The following is a 9079-nucleotide window of genomic DNA, read 5'->3' on the forward strand; positions in this document are numbered from 1 at the left end:
TTGATTGACAAGACATCAATAAAGCTTTGAGCACACACTGCTGACCTTTTTTTCTTTGCACTGCAATCTGTGTTTATTAGAATTCAGCTCCTATAAATACATTTCTGTGGATAAAAAAGCAAGCAGCTTCTTAGGAGTTTTGTTCAATAAACTTCTGTGAAAATTCTAAAGACTTAATACGTGGCTTTCAATTTAATTCATTCTGTCTTCCCTTCTTAAAAATAAGATATAAGTGAGGATGAAATAGGTTTAGCTGGTGAAATCTTTTTTCTAAAGCTGCATTCTTAAAACTCACCCTTCCTTTTTAATGTCTGCTACAGCAGTTCATTCAGAACAGACGGGATATATATCATCTCACGCCTGGTACTGTGGGCTATTTCTTCTCTTTAAATAAAAACATATTATAAATCTGTTCTCCACTTGAGTGTGGTAAGCACTCAGGTTAGTGACTTCAAAAGTAGAGCTGCAATAAGGCTTTGGCAGGCACTAAAGAATACTGACCAGCTCCTTAGACCTTAGTTTCTATTTGATCTTTCTGAGTAGAAAATGTCTTCAGAGACATTCAAAACTGTAAAGGTGGCACAGCAGTGATGTCAAGTCTTTTAATTTTATTGCAGGCCTGGTGATATTCCTGTATTAGGAGTTTTGTGCTTAAAGCCCTCCCTTTTGGAGTTCTGTGAGAATCTCATTCATTTTGTGTGTGTGAAGTAAACACATAGTTGGTGTTACTCTAAGAAAAAGTGAAATAGAAACCCTAGGCTGAAATGGTCAAAATTTGAAACCTAATGACAAAAGTGCCTGGATGGAGGCTCAGTCTCAGAATTGGCTTTTCCTTGACATGTGTTTAACTGAGTGGAGCCTTCTTCTGTGCAGACAAACTCTGTGTTTTTACAAATTGTTCTGTAATGGTAAAAAAAAGACAGTGCTATCAGATTTTGTCCCAGAGATTTCTTCTTCCTCAGTAATTCCTTAAAAAATGGTTTTTCTCTTCACCATTTTCTATTATTCTCTTCTAATACAATGTTGTTGGCTCACGCTTCTTTGCCTTGATTAATGATACTAACCTCTGATTAATGTAGACTATTTTCTCCCCTTCTCTCCCTGTGATGTTTTAGTGCGGTGGTTGTTTTGTTGGGCTTTTTTCCCCCAGAATCTCTCTTTCTGTTTTGTTTGACATGCAGGTTCTTTCACTAAGTTCTGGTTGTTTTAGGGGTTCACAGGGTGCAAAATAAGAAAAAATTGCTGGGGTTTCTTTTTACACAAACCACAAAGAGCATCTGCATTACACCTGGAATGGTCCCATGTAGCCCAAAACCACACCCAGAGTGCTGAAGCTCTGAAGTACCTGGGCAAGTGGGCTCTTGCCACTCAAACTGTATCTATTAAATATAAGAGTTTAAAGAGAAATGCAAGCATTTCTTTCAGATGTAGGAGGACTATATAGAAATTTAATTCTGCTTATTCAATAAAAATTTATTTCAAAAGCTCTGATCATTAGAATTATTATTAATTACTGTGCCATTCAGCTGTGCTGACAAAAAAAAAATCTTTCAGATATAACTGAGCGCATTAAAGATATTGGATTAAAGAATTAGCTCTACCAGATTTTAAATAGAGCAAAATAAAATCTGAGCACATACAAGGTGATCATTTACCTACTTTCATTGCACATTGTTTGAATAGTTTGTATTATGGATGTGAAATTGCCCTCAAGGAGGTTAGTTAAAGTAATAAAGGCTTCCCTGTGCCTCAGGAGCCACTCCCTTTGTGATATGACCTTTCTGTGACTTCTGAGCTCAACTCATTATGAAGACAGACAAATGTGTATTTTAAGTCTTCTTGAAAGCTTTTCAGGCACTATGCTTAGTGGTAAGGTGCCTTTTTTTTTTTTTCCTCATTTTCTAAGCCAGTTGCAATTGAGAGTGTGAGGGAGAAGAAATAATCCTAGAATTGGTTAGGAGAGACCTCTAAGATCATCAAATATGTCATCAATATAAGCACTGTCCCTAAGGACCACATCTACTCATCTTTTAAATCCCTCCAGGGCTGGTCACTCCACCACTTCCCGGGGCAGCCTGTTCCAATGCTTGATAATCCTTTTGGTGAATAAATTCTTTGTAATATCCAATCTAAACATTCCCTGGTGCAACTTGAGGTTATTCCCTCTCATCCTGTTGCTTCTTACCTGAGAGAAGAGACTGACCCCCCCCAACTGGCTACAACCTCATTTCAGGTAGCTGTAGAGTGTGATGACTCTTCTCAAAGCTAAAAGTCACAACCTTAAAGAGTATTTTATGCCTTGTTTTGGTTCGAGGTGGGTGAGTGGGTGTTTTTTTACATCTAGAATGAGGTTGTCCATGCTGGAATTTCATTGTTTCAGAGCACTGTGGGTAGCACACGGTCACTCTAGTACTGCTTTAGCTTAAAATCGGACCCGTTTGGGGCTGGTGGCACAGAGTGCCCCAGCTCCATGAGCCGTCCTTGCCCCCCGCTCCCATTCTACGCTGTGCTCAGCGTTGGCCTCATTGCAGCGAGCCAAGGGCGCCATTCATGCGTGGTATTGCACTAGGCCTGTCCGAGTATCGGCCCAAATTTCACCTCACCTCTGGCCACTCCTCAGTGCAGCGGTCGCTGTTGTGGTCGGGGGGCTCTGGCAGGGCTGTGTGTGTTTGGGAACAGCCGGTGTGTGTTTGGGAACACCTTGGGACGGGACGTGCAGCTTTCGGCCGTGAGGGTGGGAAGGGGCCCAAGCGGCCGCTCCGTCCTCGCGCCCTCACCACGCCGGCGCTGACGGGGCAGTCGTGAGTCCTGGCGATTTAAACACGGCGTAGAGCTTGGCTGACAGTCCAGCATGTGTTTCACATCCCCAAAGCACGGCTTTAAAAGAACCCAAATGTGGCTGTTGCAGCAGAGAGCCGAGGCCTTTCCGGCAGCCCGTGCCCTGCCGGTGGCTGATGGGGCTCGAGGGGCGCCCGGGTTGGGTGTGCGGCTCTGCGAGAGCATCCTGCTGGCTGGAGCCCATCAGGGCCACCCCACAGGGCTCAGGGAAGTGGGAACAACCTCTCTGAGAGCCAGCAGGGCCAGGGATGAGCCTTCCCTAAGCTCTGGTGGCGTGGTGATGGCGTTCCTTCACATAGCAGCGCTCATCGTCTGTGCCGGCAGCAAACGTGGTGGGTAGAGACCTTTTTCTATGAGGTATGGATTTTCTTGTTTTTAATTGAAGGTTTGAGAAGAAGAGGCAAAAACTCTGGAAGTTGCTGTAAACAACCAAGGCTATGCTAGAGAAGGCTTATTTGTATCCCCATGGTGCTGAGAAGTCATGCCCAACAGGGGGGCTGCCTGTGGAAACCCTCAGATTGCCGAGGTAGAACTGGGAGAAATAAGCAGAAATGACATAAAACAATAACTTCATAAGTGTTCTGATTTCTAGCCTCACATCAATTTTGCAGCGTTTGTTGGATTTTCTGAGTATGCATGTGTAGAATTGCCAGATAATTTCTGCAGATTTTCCTGGTTGCGGGTGGTTCGGGGTAAATGCAGTGGAGGCATTGGGGCAGGGCTGGAGAGCACCTCGTGCTGCTTTGCAGAGGGGTACAGGGGCAAGCAGGGCACTAGTACTCAGGTTTTCAGGAGATGTATGGGTGCTGAGGTTGATTATTTTTGAAGTTATTCTCTCAAAGATTCAGTAGAAATTCACCATTTGTAGAAAAAAGGGTGTTGGAAAAGCCTCTTTGCTACGATGTTTGTTAGAAGTGAATACAATTTTTCATCTGAGCAAATATTTGTAGGAAATTTTATGTGTAGAGGTGTACTTGATTTGCCCTGCAGAATTTTCCAGGGTGCATTTGGGAGCATTTTGCTCACTCAGCTGTAATCTTAACATGAAGTGTGGAACTCGGTACACCATTTCCATTTCAAAGATCACTTAATATCATTTCTGCAAATTTTTTAATTTGTTTAATTAAACTTAGCACTCCATTCCACTTCATTAGATCTATTTAATTTTCATGTATCTAAGCAGTTTTTCAAGTACATAATTAAAAGAATAGTTTTATAAAATCAGTACTTTTTTTATTAACATCCTCCAGAACAGGAACTATATTTTCCTGTTGATTAGCACACGATGATAAAAGCATTAGCATAAAGTAATAAGAAGGAAGTAATCTAGTCCTGGTTAAAATGTCCACCCTGAAGCTGGCCAGCAGGTATTTTTAAGAATTAAAGCCATGTATGTTTACTGAAACTTTGTAGGAGAAGTGAATACAACAATAATCTTGGTATTAATATTTGCTGGCAGTTGGGGAGTGCTCTTCATGATGGAAAGTGGTATGTAGTTTGCAATTGGGAGTTCAGCTTTGGGTTTCAGTTCAAGTACCATACAGAGGTGGATTTCATTAAGACAGTTCTTGTAACTGAAGTAAGTGGGATGCAGAAAAGGTGACTTGCACGTGGTCAGTCAATAAACTGGAAGCAGGGCAGGCAGAGTCTCCAGCAGTTGTGTCATACTAGAGGAGACAAGGCTGCAGTGGTTCTCGCATTGCCTGGTGGCTACAGCCTGTGGATGTCTGGAGCAGGAGATAATGTTTTAGGAATTGATCTCTGGGTAGAATGAGGATTAATGCCATTTGCATTTTCTTCTGATAGGTCACTGGTATGACTGAAGGGAAAAAATTACTATATACCTTCATCATCATCTTAGCAAAATAAAAAATGCTGTGTGGTCATGTTATACAGTTTCTGTCTGTAGCTACTTGAAAAATGGACATCAAATATAGACGGAGAAGGTGAGGAAACAATGTCTTATTCCACAAGAGCCACCTACAACTGCCTTACACTCAATAGCCTGCTGGATTCACAGAATGAAAACTAATCTACAGTACAGCAACAAGATGAATCTGTGTAATTTAGTTCCCTGAACTCACACTAACTTCTGTGTCCTTTGAAGCTGATTTTCAATATATTCTTCTGCTAAACTGTTTTATGCAGCTGGAATTTTGTATGCCAGAAGACATACACTACTGGGGAGTGAGTGAATCATTTGCCATGTATTTGGAGGCTTAGTTGTGTGTGTGTGCTTATGTATGTTTGTGTGTAAATATTTGCGGGTGTTATTTGAAAGAAAATATGAAAACTGAGAAACATATGTTCCTGATTTAGTTCCCTGAAATGGCAGACAGCTGTCTCCCAGATTTCTTCCTTCCAAGGCCTTACAAATTGTGTGCCTTGTGCCCCACTGTGCTGTGGCCGCAGCGCACGTCTCGGGGTACCTCACCCTAAGTGTGACAGCGTGCACAGTATATGTTGCCATTGCACTCTCAAGGCATTTATTAGTGGACTCAAAGTCCATAAATCCTCTTCCACAAGAGGAAGATGATTGAGATTTGTGGTGTGGCTGAGATCCACTTGAGCTAGATGTCATTTTAATCCTATTCAGCTTCAGAATGAAACCAAAGTAAATGAAACGATTTCAAGCCTCCATACCTGCTACAGATAAATGTTAGAAAAGCTCTGTCAATGCACAAACATTATGGTTTAAAAATAATATTTTAAGACTTAAAAATGTTGTGGAAACTTATACTGTATCTGGGAGTTCAACTCCAATAGATATAACTAAGCCAAGGTTTAATTAAACTATATTACTTTTAATGTCCTTTCATGTATCTTATGTAGAATAAATTCAACTACGTGTGGCTCAGTCTGAAGACAGGTGAGGTAAATAGCAGTCCTTGGGTCCCACATTCAGGCTCTGTGAGTGTTTTTCTTGTAAAAGGGAGGAGCAGAGCATTTCCATGACACTTGAAAATCATTACGATTGGTAGCTCTGTTGATAAAACTCTTAACCAAAGTGAATGTTTTCTCAGATTTCAGTTTTATGGATGTTGGTAAAAGCTGCCAAGGTTAAAGGATTAGTTATTCATCTGTTTCTTTCCTGATCCACCCTTTAATTTGCCTGTATGAGGCCATTGCCAGTTTGTGGCGAATGTTTCTGTGACAGGCCAGGACTCAGAGCAGTACTTGGGGTGCTGATACACCCTGCTGCTGGGGTCACTTGCATTTTGGCATGTGAGTCTTTTTCCTTGCAGGGGGTGGTGGCAGCAGGTGTGTGATGATCGTCCCACCTGAGCATGTTTATTTGGCAAGAGGAAATGAGAATGGAATAGAATGGAATAGCAAAGGTGCTTTCGCTTCATTTAGCAAAAGCTGCCAAAAATTATTTGGCATGAGAGAAACTGGACAATAAGCAGTGCATCTTTGCATTTACAGGTGCATCTGTTTGACATGAGAACTGATCAGCCCGTGCTGGGAAACCCAGCTGGTCTGACTTAGGGGTCAGGTGTGTGGGCACACGCAGCCCACTGAAGGTGCTAAGACCTGGCTCTTGGCTTGTTCTAACATTAGCCACTGCTGGTCCCTGTTGATCTGCACAAAAGGGGACCGTTGTTGAACCATCATTTTGGCTTGTTTTTCTTTCAATATTATGGCTGAACTAAACTGATACAGTAAATATACCAGTAAGCAGGCTAACCCACCATCTTTATAAGCCACTGCAGAGCCACTCTGGGGCTTTTGCAATCCTATTAAAGAAGCTTGGTCCCTAGTTGCTCTGAAGAGGAGGAGAGTGCTCTTTGAACTACATTCTAGGAAGATCAGTATGTTAAATATTTCAGACTTAAATAGGAATTAGCAACATTGTTCTGTCTGAAAGTGATTAATTTTGAGAGCTCCTCTGGCAATCGCTGTTAAAAGTCTTTGTATTAAATTTGCCATATTGCAGTCTCTGTTTCCATTCCATGTTTGAATGGCAGTTCATTCCACAGGCTCAGTGCGGGGGAATTATGATGGTATTCAATTAGCCAGGTAGCCTCTGAAGATTTGCTAATGTACATATAAAATAGAAATCCACTCTTAAAGCTTCTCTGACCTGCACTTGCATTTTAACCGCTAAATAATGGTTATGTAATGTGCAAAAGGCAGCCTCTCTGGTGGCATCCCAGGGCTGAGTGGTGTCCCTTGTATACCACAAGCACAGTCTGCACTGGAGGGGCAGAGACCTGAGAACTGACAAAATGCTAAACACTGCTTTGCATGTGAAGGTCTTGTGTAAAATGGGGTGTGTGGGACTGGTAGATCAAAGGTTGTTTAGAACCATTTTGCAGCAGTGAATGAAGATTCAAATCCACATTCTGGTAAATAATATATGCCCAAAGATTATCCCTTGGTTTTTTTTTTTTTTCTCTTAGAATTTGAAAACTTATATGTGTGTGTATATATGATAATGTCAAAAATAGGTATTGCATGTGCACAAGGAAGATCTCTGCTTTCAGGATGTGTGCTTTCATTGTAGATAAAAGGAACTGACAAAGAAATAAAAGAACAAAATTAAAACTCCAGGAGAGAATAGAGTATGCAAGACTCCCTTGTTAACAGCAGACATCTGCCAGTATGCAGACAAGCTATGAGGGGAGCTTGTTTTATCCTTAGAAGCATTAAGTGGAAAATAGTCCTACCAGTATTAAGTTGTGTACGCTCCAAACCAAAGAGTCCCTTGTAACAAATTCTTTATCAGATTTCACATAAAACATTCTCACCGGTTTATTCATACCGCAGTTTTTTGCTTTTGATAATTTATGTGTTTTGTTGTTGCCTTTTTTTTTTTGTTGTTCTGGTTTTATTTTTTATAATGAAAGTTACATTACTACTCATCTCTTCTGTGTTTAATATGATTATTTTGTGTGGATTCTTAACAGATTATGAATTCTGCTTGTTTCTGGACCATTTTTTTTATCTCAGGCTTCATAAAACTGAAACATTTTTTAAACATTGAAGAGCCAGAAAAAAGTGTAATCTATAACTAATAGGCATTGCATATTTCAAGCAAATTAGGACATGCTATTCACTAGAAGAGATTCCTATAAATTCCATTATGTGTAAAGCATTCAGAACAAAGCAGTTATAATACACAACAGTAGAAATGCCGAATGTGGTCTATGACTTAAGCAATGTATTTCTGAGCAAGAGTTTGCTGGAGTTTTGATGATGTTTCTATTACTATTTAAGCTTTCAGGGAGATGAAATATTTTACTCTGAGTGATGGAAACTGAGAATCTGTTACAGTGAACAGATGAATGAGAGCATGCAAAACATACACTGTGAAATTCCATGTTTGACCTGACCGTTGAAATAGAGCTTGAGTTTTGAAAACAAACACACACAAAAACAACAGAAACCCCTACAAAGGAGTTTTGATGTGTCATAAAGGTCTAGATCACTAATGCCAAGGAATTTTCTCAGTTTTTAAATGCCTGCAGCAAGTTTTTGTAGTCCCTCTCTGAGCTGGTTGTTGTGCAAAATACAACACTAAAGGAAAGCTTGTAGAGAACGTTGTGATGCAGAAAGGAATGGCATGTGAGTCTGTAAGTAAATAGAGGCCAGGGCTATGCAGGATTTCCATTATTAATTTCTCTGTTGTTTTTCAACTGAGTGTTGGCAGAGCCATATTTGTAATCTTTAACTGGAATTTAAATAACATCCCACCAAAACTACTGTACACACCACTTTCAGCTCCATTTTTTTTCCTGCCTCAGTCTCCAGTTTTGCTATTGAGGTTCTGACCTTGTGTCCACATAAAGTAAACTTTATGAGCAGGTAAAATCTACAGAAGAAGTCAAATTATTTTTTTCCAGCCTTCATTTACCAGAAGATACCATTTGCCAAACTGTTAGGTGATGACATCTCTCATTTGGTACTGAGAAACTGGGGGAAGACTGTGCTGGACTGTGAAATGTGTGAACAAGAAGTTTATTCTCAGTGAAAGAGCACCTACCTGTAGCAATTTCTGGCTTGATTCAAGGAGGTCAGTTTTACACTGGCTAAACTGACAATAAAAACCCCAAAGATGGTATCTCATTCATCAGTGTATGAAATAAGAACCAGAGATGGACATTCCCTTCAGAATGTGACTTTCTGCAGCAATTTAAAAATTATACAGGAGCTCATTACTTATAAGGAGGTGGTTGCAATAAAATAAAACTTCATCCAGTTTCTCCAGTACTTCAAAGAGAAAGAGACAGTTTGCTTT

This window comes from Fringilla coelebs (genome assembly GCF_963513975.1).
Source record: "Fringilla coelebs genome assembly, chromosome: 14".
NCBI classification, from domain to species: domain Eukaryota; kingdom Metazoa; phylum Chordata; class Aves; order Passeriformes; family Fringillidae; genus Fringilla; species Fringilla coelebs.